This window comes from Haemaphysalis longicornis, unplaced genomic scaffold (assembly GCF_048455015.1).
Source record: "Haemaphysalis longicornis isolate Haplotype H1 unplaced genomic scaffold, Haemaphysalis longicornis Haplotype H1 scaffold_9, whole genome shotgun sequence".
In the NCBI taxonomy this organism is placed as follows: domain Eukaryota; kingdom Metazoa; phylum Arthropoda; class Arachnida; order Ixodida; family Ixodidae; genus Haemaphysalis; species Haemaphysalis longicornis.
Window position 1 is genome coordinate 36,622,510 of NW_027526460.1, and position 15,687 is coordinate 36,638,196.

A 15,687-nucleotide genomic window follows, 5' to 3' on the forward strand; every position below is an offset into this window, starting at 1 on the left:
CCATTTTTCTGGTGGTAGCGACAGCCAAAACGCGATGTTTCATGGTTTTGACGCATGTTCAAGGTTCCCACGAGGCCTAAATTAATTCCGAGCTGTTCACTATACGGCGCGCCTCATAGCCCACGTGTAGCGTCTGTGCGCAAAGCTCACCGAAATAAAACAACTTAGATCTGCTTGAATTCACTGACTATGGGGTTTAACGCGCCGACGCAACGCAGGCGATGAGGCGCGCCGTAGTGGAGGGCTCCGGATTAATTTTGACCACCTGGGGATCTTTATCGTGCGCCGAAATCTCGTACACACGGGCGTTTTTGCTTTTCGCCTCCATCAGAAAAGCGGCCGCCGCGGCAGGGAATCGAACCCGCGACCTCGTGCTCAGCAGCGCAATAGATCTGCTTGAATTCATTGATCAGCGTTCGAGGGCGGGAAAATGGCAGTGACTCGATTCGACTGGCAGAATGACTACACCGATAGATGCAGTCCGCGATGCAAGGTATACTGCCCGCTGTTGCTTCAGAAGTACACTTGCAAAATAAAACTTAAAATTGTGCTAAAACCTCCTAATATAACACATAACGTACTGCGTTGCATGAGTGAAGTACAGGTAAAATTGTAGCAGCGACTCCCTTGCACCTCTGTGCACTATAAATGAATCTGGACATTGACAATTAACTTCCTGAATTTACACAAAAGGACGTAAAATTTAGTCCATTGCGAACATAAAGCAAGGCGTCCATTCACACTTAATAAATTCTCCTTCCGCATAGCATGAATCAAGATTCTCCAAGATCATTGTCGAATAACTTAGCCATGCAAGTGCCGGTCTAAGCCCGCACCGCACTCTCTTTCTCTCTTTCTCATCCCTCAACGACGGAGGGGAGAGTGCTGACATACGGGCGCGTATACAGTGACGCTAATGGCCACGGGACACCGCTAATGAGGGTGCTTTGTAATTACAGAGCGCTCGTGTGTGTGGACGCGCGCGCCCAGCTCCGACGTCAGTTTACCTAGGACGAGATGAACGCAGTGGCGCCACCTGCACTGGTGTGGGGCCATAGAGTGCGGCGTGTTTATGCTTGCGCGATAATGACGCCCGCCTTTGACTGCGGCCCACCTGCTTGAGGTCGGGCGTCCCCGCGACACGACGCGGAGTCAGTAAGTGTAGCCGTCGATCTTAAAAGGTATTTTTTAATGCGTAGCGTTCTGGGCCCCGTGTCGCAGAAAAGCGTTGCCGGTGGCGTTGAGAGTGAGCGAACAATTGGCTCGAGTGAAAAAAAAAAATCACGCCATATCCACGGTATGAATGATGATAAGTGGGGCGAAGCTCGAGAGGGGGAGATCATCGGTAACCGTAACTCTCCCGTGAAAGTTCCCCCATTACATCATTAAGAAAGACGTAAGACTGTGTGCGTACATTGTACAAATCAACTTTTATTTTCGGAGTCAATGCTCCCAGGACCAGACCTGGTGAAAGACCCAGCGCCATCGAGGACTACCCCGCACCTCCACCACAATTTGTCACGTAGGATGGGACACAACGGTAAAGAAAGAACTTTTATTTAGGGCGAACTTGTGCCCGAACAAGACGAGAGGAAACGAGCAAAGGTCCTTGCGTCTCGTTCGATCTCCGAGAACGACTGCCCGATCTCTTGCGTGATCTCCCCCTCGCAGTGCACGTGCGCTCGCGCCTCCGTTGGCGAACACAGACAAGCTCGCGCTCCCGGTGCCGAGTTTGCGCTGCCGGTTGCAGCCGGTTCTTGCGCGTGCAACGCGGCCCACTTTGCGACATCTCCGAAAGCATGCGGCGGTCACGTACCACGAGACACAAGGGATGGACAGACCCATGACTTAAGGAGCTTCGCCCCTAAAACGTAGCTTTACATTGTGGCGCCCTCTAAAACCCCCGGGATGGTAAGGCCCTGCCCCAACAGATGACGTGCGAACAGGAGCGGAAAGTTTTCGCCATTCGCGGGCGCCGTACATATAAGGGGGAGATGACAATTACACCGCTGTGTGGCCCAATAGCGTGGTAGGCGAATGGTGATGCGATGCGAAGTGGACCCGTTAACGCAATCACCTTCCATGCTTAAATGCAAAGCTTAAACGAACCCTGCAACACTTTCGATAAACGCTTTCACTCTTTCCCTCGCGTCCGGAAGCACTGCGAAAGCTACAGTTATCGCTAGCACGGAGCGGCACTGCGTGATTTGCTCGTCGCCCCAGATACGCCTTCCGTTTCTGCTTTGTTCTTGGGGCTTTATTTCCAAAGTTGCTATCGAAAAGCGTTCATTGCTGCAACTGAAGGAAAACCGGCCAACAGCCGCTACATGGCCTCAGTGACGTAATTCGGGCCGTCGAAAAACGCCAAGAGCAGGAAAGAGGGAAAGATCTTTTGAGCGAGTTTCCAGGTTATCTTATGGGCATGGAGCAGTAATGTTTGCCTGAGGCACTTCGCGACCCCTAATCTAAGTCCTGGGTGTGTTGGGTGAGGGCGTTCTGCAAGCATTAAGATTTCAAAAAAAGGTGAAAAAAGTGTTGCGGGGTCGCTTTAAGCACCCTCCCAATTTTTTTGCAATGCGTAGCATTTCGAAGTAGACCCAACGAGGGAACCTTTCCCTTTGTTCGTCTGTAACGCTTGGTGTGTCGCACCTTCGCCGCATGAGGAAATTCTATTAATAAAAGGCGCTAAAGCCTTGGTACTTTAAATATAAAGAGCTTATATTGCCCATGCAGAAATTTTCGTATAGGAATGAGGCCTATTATAAACGGGCTCCGTGTATAGCAACGGGCGTACTATCGCAATAAAATAAAAAAAGGAATAACTTAGACTCTTATGGAGGTGTTTAATAAAAGTCCGTATGGTCTCATATTTTTGTATACTTCAGAGTTACACGTGTATCGACGATGATGGTTGCTCCAATTCTGCTAGACAATATTGTACATAAATGCACTTGCGAACTTTTTACAATACTTTCATATGGAGAAGCTGCACCTATCCTATCCAGTGGCTTTAATAAAACTTCGTGTGTTGAATTGCATGAATACCGTGCAGACACTGGAAAGAAAAAACTTACATGCGTGATTAAGGTTACGTATTTCCACATCGCTCAAGTCCACACGAAATGAAAAAAAAAAAAAAACGAAACTGAATTGGATAAAAGGAAACAGAAAATGAGTAGGAACTTACGAAACGACTTATAATACACGGGAGTCGAAACCTGTCGCTTGCGTCTAACGTATATCTGCGTAGGTGGAACAACAAAAGGAATGCTTTTTAGGTTGGTGCGCACGACCGTCTATAAAGTAAGTTGCACAGAGTGGCGACGCCGTGAGCCATAAACACAAAGCAGTCATTAGTGTGCGACTCCACAGCACGGACTTGAAGCGTGACGGGATTATACTATACGAACCACACGTAACGCTGCCTGCCCACGAAGCGACGCCACAATTTTTCCATAGCCTCCAGCCGCGTCATTGTTTCGTTGGCTTAATGGTTGGTTAAAAAACGCGTGACGCCAACACATTTAAGGAGGTGGTTTCCGGATGGTTGACGACGGCATTGGTTAAGAGGGTCATTTAGTCGAAGCTGCTTCAGCCTCTAGGTTTCGTGTATGAGAGACGTAAACACAGCTCATCGCATTATGCGCCCAGTGAGAAAAGGCGTTACATGCGTTTCTTTGCATTTAGCTTGTATGCAGAGTTAACATACAGCTGGCCTGCAACTTTTACTGTCTTTAACATGTCTGACTTTTGATATGCAAGTATGTGTCAAGGTTTGTTATTCACTCTGAACACCGCCGCCTATGCGATGAGTGCAAAAATGTTAACCCGCGTTATAGTCTTGAGCCAGCTGCGATAAACTTATATCTATCGGGGGTCACGTCAGTCAGTCAGTATGACTGCTCCAACATTACACCAGAACAGAGAGAGAGAGAATGCTCTTTAATGTGAACTGGCCCTGCTAGGGACAAGGCTTGCTACACCAGATGGGGGGTGACTACGTTGATGAGTGGTGCATATCAGACATCTATCAGGGTTACAGTAGGAAGAAGACAAACATGAAGCGTTAAAAAAAAAGAAATAAAAAAGGACAAGAAAAACAAGAGATTGCTGCCAACAGAGTCCGGACAAAAAAAAATACAATTGGAAAGAAAATCGTTAATGGAAACGCTCAAACAAAATGAAAAGTAAACGACGGGAAAAAAAGTAACAACACCATCCCAAGAAAAATAAATAGATGAACGCCACAGTGCGAAAGAGAACAGTTGTTTTATATTGTAAACCGTATACTACATTACCCGATGACGATTCTATGATGTCCAAAGCTGCATATTCCCAAACGCTATTTTTACAAGTGCTATTTATCTATTGGTGACATGTGGCACTCGTCAGAACACGTCACACTGCGGAAGCGACATGACGGGCTATATCTGCGGCTGCTACTTTTAGATATCTGGGGAGTTTTGCTATTTCTGTTATTATGGTTACCTTGTCTTGATTCTATACTTATGATTTATTGCAAATTGATAAGTAGTAAACAATAAAGCTATAGGTTCCTTTATGGAAATATTGAATTTAGTTTTCAATTGAAGCTTTGCGTCGTTATACACTTAGCCATCATGTATTGATTGGTGTTCTAGCTCGAATTGTAACCGAAAGCATCAAAGTTACTATGAGCGACAATGAGTGTTTGGCCTAAAACTTTGGCGTCGCAGGTTTAAAACTACGTGCTCGCTTTTGTCATTTTATTACATGACTAAGAGGTGCACGAGATGCCGTCTGCAGGAGGACGCAAAGGCCTACCTTTTTTATTTTTCTTCAGCCACCGACCGCGCCAGCATTCTTCCCCACATTGCGTATAAATCCATTCATATATGCTACACATTCCTTGCACAATGCTTTCTATTCCGCGTATGTTGCGCAGCTTTCATGCGCGTCGAATCGATCCGTTAGACACAAGATTATATTTTTTAAGGCGAACGCGCGGTCTGCCTCAACGGAAAGTGACCTTGAATGACCTTAGCGCCGGCACGAACGATACAAAATCTCGTACAAAAATAAACCCAGGGCCAGGCCAGAAGCCAACCAAAGCATGTCCACCGTGCATAAGAGATGATTAATGATTACCGAAGTTACTCAATGATCGATTAGAGACTGGCAGTAATGATTAGTAAGACGTATTAAGATGGATTAAGGCAGATTAAGATGCAATAATGATTGGGTAGTCATTGATAGCAATGATTAATAAAGTAGGATTAAAGTCGATTGAGATGGGTTGGGTCGATTAAGGTGAATTATTTTGCTCGTATACACACATCCTTGTCTTTGCCGTTAGAAGGATAACGCGCTACTGCTAACCTTACGTATTCACGTACAGGTGCCCCCAAAAGTAAACGGAGCACGGGTTGGAGATTGAGGGGATTTCTATGGAACGGGCTAAGCCAGCAACCTCTAAGTGACTTTCCAAAAAAGTCATTCTAAAATTAAATCGGGCTGCACGTACTTTATTTTTGCTGGCAGCGGCATAAAATAGAACCTATTTTAATTTCACGAAGCCGTCCTCCGTTTTTCTTTATGGGGCACCTGTACATGGCACGGCGCCACCCTTATGTCGTCACAGAAATTGTCTAAACAGTTTTAACTAAAGCTTCCTCTACGTTTTGGCCTCCCAACCAGCTCGCTGATTCTCGAAACCCACGGAAGCATGCAGCGTATGTCAAAGGTGACCTCACATTAATCACGCACCTGATTTTCCGAGCCATTTTCTGTCATTACACATTACCGCGTGCGCCTTTCCTCCCCGCCAACTTTCGCCGAGCTTTTTTTAATGATCGTCCCGCAGGCAAGCCATATATTCCAACCCCCGGTGACGGACAACAAGCGCCACTCACACAGCGCACCTGCATGCGCGGCTGTCCGGCGACATGCACGCACACGAGCGGATGCGTGTAGCCGCACTCGAGGCGCGTAATGACACAGTCGAGACGTCCACGCACCGGCGAGCGCGCCGTTATTAATGGGAATTAATCGCCGACCGCCGAGGCTACGGGGGCGGTCTGGGCGTGCGGACGAGGGACCGTCCACGGCGCTCAGATTGCCCTTTGTCCGGCTATGGCGCTCTGTCGAAACTCCCGCATTCAATGACGAGAGAACACCACTGAGTATAATGCGTAGAGAAAAGCGGGGCGTATTTAGTAGTAATGCGACATCGTGCACGTCTCCTCCCGTACACTTGCACGCGTACAGTGTTTCATCCGAGTGATATATATGCACGCCGTGTACGGTTAAGGGGGTGCGTGTATACGTTCGTGTTGTTAGCACTCGTAATTGAATGTCGGCAATTACACTCTGCGGATTCGCTGAACTCTGAGACGACGACGTCGTGGTTCTTTTGAAGGGGCAGATGAAAAGGGGATGAGGCGGAATAATAATCGCATATACCACAGGACTATAGTGTCCTCGGTGACATCAGGCCCTCGCTCGTATACACAGCCGAGACGCTTGTGCTTGCTGGTAGCGCGCCGCACTGAATCGTTCATCTAATAGCACGGTACCAAAACAATTACTGCTCGCGAATGTAGGTGCTTGCCGAAATGTTGGCCTATTAGCGGGGGAAAGGGAGCGCGACAACTGCTGCTGAAAGAGGCACAACACAATGGGAAAGGCGAAATATTAATAAACGGCCGCTGCGGGGCACGCGATCACGTATGCCGCCCAGTAGCGTTCATGAAGACGACCGGCCCATAACGGCGGACATGTGCTTTCAGCGCACCCTGGGCCTACCATGCTGCACGCGTGAGCGGGCGACGTGTAATTCAAAAGACCAGTAAAGATCGCCCTTGTTCCTTCTCCAATTGCCGAGAGGGGTCTTATTGCCGCGGGAGGGAACGCAAGAAGCGGCGAAGAAAAGTAAGCACCATAAGAGCACCTATTAGTGGTCTACGGATGTTTCAATGCGCTGCAGGAGCGATTTCTACAGCCAGGTGGAACGCTCAGGGATTGCGAGGAAGGAAAATAAGGCTTGGTATTAGTTCCCGTCGAGGCCGAGTGCAGTACATGTTATGGCTTCGGTAACGAGGGCTCGTTTCGGTTGCTAATAGCTGCTTACACGCGTTAGGAGGTATGGGTAAGCTTTCAACGTTGGATGAGCTTTAATGGCGGTACACATCGCGTTTTCTGACACGCGCGCGGAGTGTCCGTGCCTGCCTCGTGTGGTCCATGTTTAACGATGGAGCACATGTACCGTGTCGCGTGTTGCTAATAGACGTACGGGCAAATTTCTGGGGGAGTCGCCTATAAGAGTGCTTACGCATTAAAGTCACAGACGATCACCTCGAAGTGATTCAAGGCATACATCGACAGCTGTGGACGTATGGCTATGCGATTAAGATTACTATTCTCTGAGGACGGCATTTTGAAGGGTACGCCCATCAAGACGCGGGATGGCAGATAAGATTGAAAAGCTAAATTCAATTGCATTAAAAAAAACGGTATCTTGCCACACAGTTTCTGGCAAACATGACTTCCGTCCATCAAGCCTGTTTCTAGCGCATCGAGCGGTTGGTGCAGTAACAAAAAGCTCTGTGCAAAAACAAGTACAGTACTCCCTTATTAGCTCTAAGTCGTAAAATTTGCTGAGAATTTCGAAATAAGCGGAGTTTCGAGTTAAGCGAAATGCAGAAAATTTGTGGCCAAATCACTAGAATTGTGCTGGTGCTGTTTACAAAAGCTCCACTGCACAGAGGGCTTTCGCAATAAATGCAAAAAAAGTTCCCAGGAAAATTAATTTTTATTACTGCGGAAGAAATAACTGCGTGATGCTCGCCTGTTTCGCGTTCGCATCTGTTCTTATAGAAAGGCGTTCTCGAGATGCTCAAGGCATCGCATCAATTGTTGGTCGCCACTGCTACATTCTACCTTGTTGCGAAGCAGGCGCAGCATCTTTGCTGTTTCTGTTACTTCTCGAGGCTCTACTTCGTCCTGATGATCAGCTGCATCGCCAACAGCTCTCTCAACGATGTAAGCGTTGGAAAGCATTCCGGTATAACGGGAACATCGGCCTCGAACGGCGCAAATTTGCCGTTCACGACCACGTTCGTCACGTAGTGCGAGCTAAGCGTTAGAACGGATACCTTATTAGCTGCCTGTATAGTGGACTTTTCCTAGTGTCCTCTGTCAACACTTCAAGAAATCCGCGGTCCCCCGATAAAGAAAAAAAAAAAAACGTTTCGAGATAAAGAGGGGCAACTATACATGGTACCTATGGGAGGTAAATGCACGACGAAAAGAAGTTTCGACAACTGATATTTCGAGATATCCGAGTTCGAGTTAACGACCGATTACTGTAGGATTTTTCGAAGGGCCCCACGTTCCTCGTGTACTATGACAGCGCCAACCTTCCGGAATTACGAGTATACAGAATCTACGTTTCACCATGCTGGTAACGAGGAAACACCTTTGGTGAGCCTAAAGCTAACCGAACAAAGCAGCTGCCTTCGGACGGCACCGAAAGCGGTGAGCGAGGAGTGTACGTGTCCGTGTCGTTTTGCACTAAGTCAGAGCTATAACCAGAGTCATTCAGATCTTCTTTGGTCATTAAACTCCCGGCCAAATTTCGTACGGGGACAAAGGCTACCGCGAGGGGCGCCACCGCAGATCGGAGGGCATCGGGCGCGGCCGCCGCTGCTCTGTAGCCAGACCGGCAGGCAGTAACGCAGTAGCGCATGTCTGTTCAGACCGAATTTTTGCGTCACTCACAAAATGACAAGTCCATTTCAGCGGCCCACGACACGTAAAGCGAAAGCGTACTGCTGATAAGACGCCGAACGTCCGTTCCCTGCCAAATGCGCTCGCATCACTCCCCCTGCTGCCCGATGGTGATGATGATTATTATGATGATGATGATTGCTATTGGTTTCCTCCGATTAACACCAGCGCCGCGGTGCGGCCTCCCTGGGCAGCCCACGAAGCTCTCCCGTAGCGTGACGGCGGAGTTTCATGACCAGAAAAGCATTGACGGACTCTGCTATAAGTAAGTGATAAACTCTGAGCGGTCCGTTTCACTCGCATACATTTCTTCGCTCATAAGCTATGTCGTCTGTATCTATATTTATATTTGCAGTGCTATGTATCCCATCAGGGATACTTAGCTTCATATCGAACTTTTGGTGCCAGAGTACCGGCTCATACGAATTAATTACGCCGCTTCTGTGTATACCACAAGGGGATGATAACACCAGTCAGGGCAAAAAGCGATGCCATTGATAAACAAACGACCAGTCACGCCACTCGTCCAGGTGCGTTTTCAATTTCCGCAGGCCCGCTTGGCTCGTTGCCGTAAGTATCGCTATTAAAAGTCGGTTTTTTTTTTGTTTTTTTTTTCTTATGACAGGATGGCGTCTGATGCGTGATGTATCTGCGAACAGCGTGTATCAGTTCATTCTGATTTCACTGCGTACGTGCGCTCCTGAACACTACTTCGAAGCAACAAAAGAAGCGATTCTCATATTCGAATTAGCGGGCTGCTGACCTTCATGCCGCAGACGTCGCCGCAAGAGAAATGAAGTGAGCGAAATTGGAGGTTGAGGCAGAGATTGAGCAAACGACAATTTTTTTTTTTCTCCTCTCGTCTCCATGCGCTTAGCTCGCACCGGCCACTTAGACTTACCCGGCCGCTGCTTGCCAGAAGGGCAGAGATACGAAGAGGGGGCGAGACGGAGATCGTAAGGAAGCGATAAGTTAATGTCCAGGCCTCCCAATTCGGTTCGTGCGTGATGTGCCCGCCGACGGCATCACTCTCGGCCAGCGGAGTCCGAGTGATTAGGGATGCATAGCTAATCAGGCTGCGGGTGCGCGCACCATGGACGGTGGCACCGCGTATGTGTGTACGCTCGCCGGCCGCGGCGCAATTACGGCGCTCCGGGCGTAGTAATTGTGTGCCGATGGCAGAGGGTATGCTCGGGATGCGACGGACCGAACTGCCCTTCTTGATTCTGTCGAAGCGAAGCCCTGACGACTGCGGTGTACAGAGATGACAAAAATTTACTCGTGATCGTTCTGTTTCTTTTTTTTCTTTTTCTATCTAACCTCATTGCCATTTTTATTTGGCTGATGGGCGGTGATGACGAGAGGTCGCTGTGCAATGGCGGCGGTGGAGAAAGGGGTACCACGGATGAAACTGCCTTCTTCATTCTGTCCAAGGGAAGCACTGACGACTGCGGGGTGCAGAGAAGACAAAAATTAAAGCCATTCCACTCAACGTGAAAGCTGACAAAGGTGCAGAGAAAGTGATTCGCCATAATGGGCTGTAGCGCCGTTATCCGGTCCCTGCTACCGCCCAATGCGATTCAAATTTCCCGCCTCCGTAGTGCTCGCCCCCCCCCCCCCCCCCCTTCCCCCCCTTCCGCCAGAAACAGCGCCAGCGGGAGTTCTGTTCTTTTTGTGCTTGCTTTCCCTCCCGCACGTGCCGGCGTTGCACTGCCACTTTTTTTTCGCTTACTATCGCAAAAACCAACCCAACGGGCATTCCGAACTAAATGAACGCAGGTGCTGCCGGTTAATTGCTCATATTTTGCCTCAAATGTACCGGCAGTTTTTTTTTTTTTTTTTTTTTTTTTTTTTCGCTAAGCAATGGGGAGATGATGTATTGCAATCGCCAGCGTTTCATGAGTTTCGAACGGTTATGGCTATTTAAACCGCTTAGTTTTCGAAGCCTCTGCGGGACGCCCATCGGCGGAACGCTGGTCTCCCTGGGTCCATAGTCTCGCGGCCCCGCCTGATTCCGGCAGTCGTTTGACATCGACCGTTTCTGCGAGCTACGACGACAAGGAGAGCCAAGTGCTCTATCACTCTCTTGTTTTTTTTTATCCGCACTGGCTTCGCTTTCTGTTTGCCTGCTGTGCGGACACGACAAGTTTCTGTGAAATGAAAATGAGAAGCGTTTCTGGGTAAATATACAGCTATGACTACAAAAAGAAAAGAGTTGTGATAACATCAGCCAGGGAACGAGTTTGATAACAAGTTTCAGGCAACGAGTTCGCACATGGCTTTGCGTCGAACATGTAGTGTTTTACTTAAGATGGAATGACAAAACATGTGCGCCAACGACATGCTGGCACGAATGCCCGGAGTCGTACTCATTCTGATTCGATTGAGTAACTCAGAAATGAAAGCTAAATAGCGGGCGGTAATCCGCTCTGACTGACAAGATTTAGTCAGCGCCGAAGCAGAGTTTTAGAGGATGTTCCGAACGTCGGAACCATAACCTCGTTCTGTCCCTTCTTTCTTATCCCTTGCTCCTAGCTGTTACATTGCCTCTCATGACAGGCACACGTTTTTAAAAGCGGAGCTGTTTAAGCTTGAGATTGGTCCAGTGGCGTTAGCAAAAAAAAATACAAAGAAGAAAACAACTCATTTGACGCCAGCTGCCCGGCACGAACGCCGCGCCGAGCCTCGCATAACTTCGCTCAGCGGTTATGACGTCACTGTGACGTCACGTGTACTATGATGTCACTGTTCTGTCACCACATGTCGACACCCAGCGTCTCGGGACTCCGCGCCAAGCACATCGTTTACACTACCGCAAAACAGTGGTCGGCCGAAGAAGTATGTAACACCCGAGGAAGAAGAAGCGCAGCGCAAACTGTTTTAAAATCAGGCTAAACTTGGCTTCACCCCTCCACACTTAGCCAGCGTAGCAAGAGCATCGCAAAACCAAACAAAACCTAGTAAAGCCTAGCAAAAATTTGCAAAACTGGAAGAAGCCAGGTCGCCCACAGCTCCGCTATTTCTCCAGCCTTGCACCAGTGCAAGCTGCGCCATTCTTTTTGATGCGTAGCATTGCTGTGTGGGCTCAACATGCAAACCCGTCTGTCCATCTGTGACATTTAAAGTGTCACGCTTGCGCCTCATCATTAGTGCTATTGAAGAAGGGCCTAGAACATCCATGTTTTCACGAGAGACAACTTCGGCAGGGCGCTTAGTTAAAATAGCAAAGCCGACCGTAAGGAGGCTCGGTGTATAGCGCTTTTATAGGGATACATGGGGCTATGTGTGCATTTAATAAAGGCCGCTAGCTGCTCTAATACTTTGATATAAAATCGCAATGCCCGCGTGTCCTTGTCTTGTCCTTGTCTTCTGTGTCCGTGTATTTTTTTTTTCTGCGCTTAGGATGAACGTTATGGTGTGTATATAGTTGTGAAACAAACTTCGTCTTATAAATGTATTCTATTCTCACACTTCATGTCAGGCTGCAAGCATTGTATAAAATGGAAATATCTTCCCAGAAATTCGTTTGTGTATAGTTGTGAAGTTGACTTTAAAGAGTCTCGGTGCATAGCTGATCGGCTTACGCAGTCATCCGACAAATCACACTTTGGAGTTCCTCTTGTTTTTTTGTTTTTTTCTTCTCCGGCGCTGCACGAACTGATCTTGCTGGATCAGGCACGCCAACCCGGTGCACTGAGGCATAAAAAGATTCTCCCTCCAAGAAAACGGCAGAGGTCATCCTCGCAAGCCGCTTCCAGGTTGCGCATCCCGCAGCGCTAACTTCTTCGTCCAACTTCAAACCCGCGGTTGGGCTTGGAATGGTTATTTGCCTACGTACTTGCATTTTTCCAACTTTTCCCAGAATTTCCCGCAATTTTAAAAATTAGAAGAAAAACTGGACCCTTTAATGTGCCAAAGCTACACTTGGACTATGAGGCGCGCAGTAGTGGAGGGCTCCTGATTTAGACCGCCTGGGGACGTTTATCGTGCACCGAAATCCTGACACACACAAGTTTTCGCTTTTTTTTTTTTTTTAATTCGCCTACATTTGAAAAGCGACCACCGCGGCCGGGATCGAACTCAGCAGCACAGCGCCTTAGCCACTGAGCCATCGCGATTTCCTACAGCTCTGTGATTTCCTACAGTCAGTGACCAATTGTTGCGACAGGCGTCCCAGTAATAATACTCGGCGGCGTTCAGCACCTGAAGGCCTGACATTATGCTCTCTCCCCTCACAACGGCCCATGCAGTGTGTAGTGGGGAGGCAGTTTCCATCGGCAGCATCAATCATTGACGCCGGGCGCGCAGTATGATCGTGAAGACACCATTACGGACCCATCTTCGGAATCGCAGGCGCTCTATATCTATACGGGCTCACAGGTGTCGAACAAGGCCTAATGACTGGACCGGACCACAGCGCACTCTCTCTTTTTTTTTTTCTTTCTTCGGGCCGCATATGCGATGCGCTTACCCTCCGTAGAGGTCATCGCTGGCCCCACCCCGAGCACAGCCAGGATCAAGAAGTGGCCGCGAAGGGAAAGAGGGAAGCCGCTTTCGGGAAATGGGGATAAGGCTAACCGGTCAGCCGTCGCCGCGCCCCAAACCCGCTTTACGCGAATGGTCACGTATGAAGAAAGCAACGAGACGTGGCTTCGGAGAATACCACGCGTCGTCTGAGAACTCCGGCGGCACCTTTCGTCACACTGGTGGGCTGTTGGTGTCTGTGGCGTGATTTGCGCACGCAGGCTAAGCTCGCAATTGTTCGTAGGGTCGCCAGGACAGGCACGAGACGGTCGTGGGTCTGGACAAAGATGCAACGAAAAAAAAAAAAAACTGAAGTGTGAAGAATGGCAGTTTAATTTCAGGGGCAGTGGGCTGTTGGGGGATGTGGCACGATCGTGGAACGTTGAGAGAGAGAGAGAGAGAGAGAGAGAGAGAGAGAGAGAGAGAGAGAGAGAGAGAGAGAGAGAGAGAGAGAGAGAGAGAGAGAGAGAGCAATAACTTTATTGTTTGCCCCAGAATGGGGTCAAGGGTGGGGTGGCATGGGCCGGAAGTCCTTTCCCTCCCTCCTTGGCGGCGGCCTCGGCCATCCGGACAGCCCAAGACTGTGACTCCGCAGTACGGGGTTGGAGTGCATCCCCGTCTGTAGTAGTCTCCACGCAACTGATTGTTTTTTTATCTAATGTTTTGTCTGCCTCTCGGTATTTAAACCTCCCAAATCGGTCATTATCTATAATTTCTGTGTAAGTGACCCTGCGTTCACTGCCGGTTCTGGGCGAGGGCTGCTCCGTGGTGCTTCTTGCACTAACAAATGCTTCGCGGACGCGATGTCGTTCGAGCTTGGGCATGTGCCATATAAATATCGCTCACAAACGCCCCAGAGACGTCAAATAAATGTACCACAGTAGGCCGTCCCAAAGCAACTTGAAAGCGCGTCCGTCTGTCGAGACATGGGCCAATGCACAAGCAGACGGTCGAGCCGTTCATACACTGGCAGGCAGCCCGCCATCTCCGCAATGACCTGGACGAATGCGTAATGTATTCGATGTCGCTTTTGTTCCCCGGAGAAAGACAGGAAGAGCCCGGAGAGAGAGAGGGTCTTCTGTTTCCGCGTTGCTCGATGCATGCAGACAAAGGGGACTTTCTGCCGGCGTCGAGGGAAGCCGGACAATCGCCACGCGGCCACTCGGAATCATCACACTGCAGCTGCGGAATACAACCAGTGGAAATGGAGAGTGTGGGATATCCCATTATATATATATATATATATATATATATATATATATATATATATATATATATATATATATATATATATATATATATATATATATATATATATATATATATATATATATATATATATATATATATATATATATATATATAGTAATCCCTCGTTATAACGAAGTCAGCGGGACGGCCAAAAATGTCGTTATAAGCAGGGTTTCGATATAAGCGACAACTCGAGAAAAGCTAAAGCACTTGGGCTTTAATTGCGCCATAGCTGTGAGGAATCAAACCGCAATGTATTCCTTGGAGCAAAACTTTATTAAGATGCGAAAAAGGCAGCGAGCTTTCGCTGTTTCAAGCTCTTGCTGGGCGCGAGCAACCGTTCCTTTGGCCGTTGCTTTGGCCAAGCACTGCATGACGCTGCGGTCGCCGCACATAAAAGTGGCAGTGGCAGTGGCCACTTTTATAGGGGGCGTGCGGGCGTCACGGAACGCTACGAGAGTTCCGCGCTGTAAAGCGCCGCAAACGCAGTGGCTCGAGTTTGAGGTGGTACTTGTTCAGCCAAAAAACGTTTAACCGCTCATTGCGGGTGCACAGCGCAATCATGAAAACCGACTAGGGGCTTTGCATAATGACTGGGCAATTCTTTCCCGAGCTGTGCAGCGGTTAAGTTTTCGGCACAAGAGTTCTTTGGCGCTCTGCCGACACTGCTTATTGTACGGTTCGAGTGTCGGTGTTCGCGCACGACCACGTCCGCCTCGTTGACCAATGTCTAGAAACAAAATTCAATGACCCTATCACGAATTTTTACCGTTTGTCTAAAGTCGGATGGCGCGAATCGAGCATGACCAGATCGAGAAAATCGCCGGGGAAACACCAGCTTGCGTTGACCCGCCATTTTAATAGCCAGACCCGCGCTGAGTTGCCGCCGCTCGGCGACGCCGCCGCTCGCCACTTCCCTCTAAGCGGGTCAAGCTCTTCATTATCTTCGAATAATGCGGCCTAAAATACACGTGTTTGGGTTGGGACCAGAATAAATTTCGAATAAAGCGATATTTCGAGTAAAGCGAGTTCGTTATAACGAGGAATTACTGTATATCAAAAAGTAGAGTGCGACGCACGTCTCAAAAAACAAGAAGGAGAAGGTTTACTAACGTTTCGGCTGGAGGACCAGTCTTCATCGGAGTA

General features: G+C 48.6%; 2 protein-coding genes across 2 annotated transcripts in view; one reads left to right on the forward strand and one right to left on the reverse strand.

The window, feature by feature from the left end:
* Positions 1-15,687, reverse strand: part of LOC144152669 (uncharacterized) — a 539,910-nt gene that overhangs the window by 392,651 nt on the left and 131,572 nt on the right. The gene's annotated exons all lie outside the window — the stretch shown is intronic.
* Positions 1-15,687, forward strand: part of Ss (aryl hydrocarbon receptor spineless) — a 160,725-nt gene that overhangs the window by 17,326 nt on the left and 127,712 nt on the right. The gene's annotated exons all lie outside the window — the stretch shown is intronic.